Below are 3,067 nucleotides of genomic sequence, written 5' to 3'. Positions count from 1 at the left end.
GACCAACCTGGGCAACATAGTGAGACCCCATGTCTACCAAAAACTAAACAAATTAACCAGGATTGGTGGTGTGCACCTGTAGTCCCAGCTACTCAGAAGGCTGAGGTAGGAGGACCACTTGAGCCCAGGAGTTCGAGGCTGCACTGAGCTGTGATTGCACCACTGCACTACAGCCTGGGCAACAGAGCAAGAGCCTCTCTCAAAAAAAGAAAGAGAGAGAGAGAGAGATAAGGAAGGAAAGAAAGAAAGAAAGTTTGAGAGGCTGTTCATCAAGGGTTGCCAAAGGGTGATATTTAAGACTGACACTACATAAAGAGATTTAGGCAAAATAAAGTAAGAAAACCTCCAAAATAAAGTAAGACCATGCTCAAAAGAGGCAGGCAGAAGCAAACATATTTTAAAGTCAGTACTTGAAAAGGTGTAAATATGGAATCAACACCACTTCAGTGACAAACACATATCAGAAAAACTCAAAACCAAAGACTTACCATTTTTAAATATTTCAAATTGGGCCAGGCATGGCGGCTCATGCCTGTAATCCCAGCACTTTGGGAGGCCAAGGCAGGCAGATTGCTTGAGCCCAAGAATTCAAGACCAGCCTGGGCAACATAGTGAGACTTCGTCTCTTAAAAAAAAGTTAAAATTAAAAATTTCAAATTACTTTTTAGAAATGACAAGATAGGCCAGGTGTGATGGCTAACGCCTGGAATCCCAACACCCAACACTTTGGGAGGCCAAGGCGGGTGGATCACCTGAGGTCAGGAGTTCAAGACCAGCCTGGCCAACATGGTGAAACCCCATCTCTACTAAAATTACAAAACTTATCCGGGCATGGTGGCTGGCACCTGTAATACCAGCTACTCGGGAGGCTGAGGCACAAGAATCTCTTGAACCTGGAAGGCAGAGGTTGCAGTGAGCCGAGATTGTGCCATTGAACTCCAGCCTGGGTGACAGAGCAAGACTCTGTCACCAGAAAAATAAAAAGAAAGAAAAGACAGGATAAATTAAGGAAGCTTTACAATATAAAATCGCTCATCAAAATTTAGGAAAGTTTTTTTTTAATGGAGAATAACAACAACAGCAATGTTGATTTGATAAGCAAGTGGATGGAAAGAATAAAAGGCAATGTTTTGGGCACGCTGGCATTTGAAGGCTTGAATTCAGAAAGACATAGCCAAAATTCAAACATTCTGTCCCGGTTTTCTAGCAGTACTGTACTTCTGTTTTTCAATGTGCATGGTTTGTGAACACTTTAAGGTGTCTCATGAGATAAATTAAAAAAAAAAAAAGAATAGGGAATTGAGGGAACCTCAGTTAAAGTAGGCTGCACTCTGTTCTGGAATTGTGACTGATTCAAAGTGCACATGACTCTACAGTGACTGGAAAACCTCACAGACAGAAGCCCCTCTCAGAGCTATTTCAGACCACCCCCAGCTAAAGCCAGCATCCAGCATCGTAATTCATCTGCGTGATACATCATGCACATTCATTTCACATTCAGGCAGGAAGTATTTACTAAGCCTACCACAGGTAGGACCTACCACTAGGTCCTACAATAGATGCATAATCTGCAGATAAATTAATAAGCAATTTTAATGGTCAGAGTTATCAAAGAAGTTAACACATTGCTCGCATTTCTCATAGGCACAAATAGGTATTCATTTATTAAGCAAATGGACTCTTACATGTTTATGTAAATGAACACAAATAGTCTTTCATGCAAAATCCTATAGATTTTGAGTATAGAGCACAGTGAAATTAGGCAAGCTAACATGAAATTCACTCAGAGGACAGTTTCCTCCTTTTCCTAAAGAAGTCGTTTAGCTCCTGGGTTTGGGAAATTTCCAGCACACTCTGCTTTACACATTCCCAGCCAGTTGTATTTTCAAACCTTGCCTCTAGGCTTCTAGAGAGAGGGAGTCAGTCCACCACGAGGTCTAAAGACCTGGACCCAGCAGCCTCTGAGTGCTGTACATTGAGAGTACAATACTCTCAATGGCTTCTCGTCTCCCCTCCAGTGGTGGGGACCGTCAACCCAAGTGCCTGAGAAAAGAAGATGGAAATCTGTGGTTCTGTGAGATGCTTTGTATGAACTCACAGCGTGCAAACTGTTTTTATTATGTAGTGTTGGCTAGGATAGGGAAAGAAAAATATACCAAGCCTACGTCTGCAAACTTCCAAAGCGCGACATAAGACACTAAAGGTTTGGTGTCAAGAACAATCAAATCCTTGTCGTCTACCCATTTGCTAGCACAGTTTCCACAAATAACAGGCAAGCTCCAAACTTTCATAAAATGTTTTGGCAGTGCAGGATAGGCCAACTTTCTGGCAGTCTGTCTAAGGAAATGACTGCAAATGTTTTCTGGTGTGAATGGCCTTAAGTATTTTAACTCCTTGGTAAATACAGTTGCCAACAGTCCCAAATATGTTTTGCTATTTCTGAATTGGACATTCAGAATTATTTTAGGGTAAATTTTTTCAATAATAAGTATTTCAATAAATGAATTACCCTACTTCCCTTTCTTAAATGTTGATGACAATGGAAAAAATTTTCTAAATGAGAAACAAACTTTAGAAGCCAAATAGCAGAAGATGAGATAAAGAAAAATTTCCTAGAAAGCACATTATACAGACAACATGACTGGATTGAGGCTTCCAGGAATAATGTACTCCACCCACAGTTTTTACTGTAAGAGAATGCTAATTTCATTTTTTTTTTTTTTTTTGAGACAGAGTTCTGCTCTTGTTGCCCAGGCTGGAGTGCAATGGCACCATTTCAGCTCACTGTAACCTCTGCCTCCTGGGTTCAAGTGATTTTCCTGCCTCAGCCTCTCAAGTAGCTGAAATTACAGGTGCCTGCCACCACACCCGGCTAATGTTTTGTATTTTAGTAGAGACGGGGTTTCACCATGTTGGTCAGGCTGGCCTCAAACTCCTGACCTCAGGTGATCCCCCCGCCTCAGCCTCCCAAAGTGCTGGGATTACAAGCGTGAGCCACCTCACCTGACCTGAGAATGCTAATTTCTAAATCAAAGATTTGAAAAACCAGCATAATTTACTAATCTGG

Source organism: Aotus nancymaae, unplaced genomic scaffold, assembly GCF_030222135.1.
Source record: "Aotus nancymaae isolate 86718 unplaced genomic scaffold, 86718_ANA_hifiasm-v0.15.2.pri h1tg000058l, whole genome shotgun sequence".
Taxonomy (NCBI): domain Eukaryota; kingdom Metazoa; phylum Chordata; class Mammalia; order Primates; family Aotidae; genus Aotus; species Aotus nancymaae.
Note: the sequence above shows the minus strand (reverse complement) of the source record.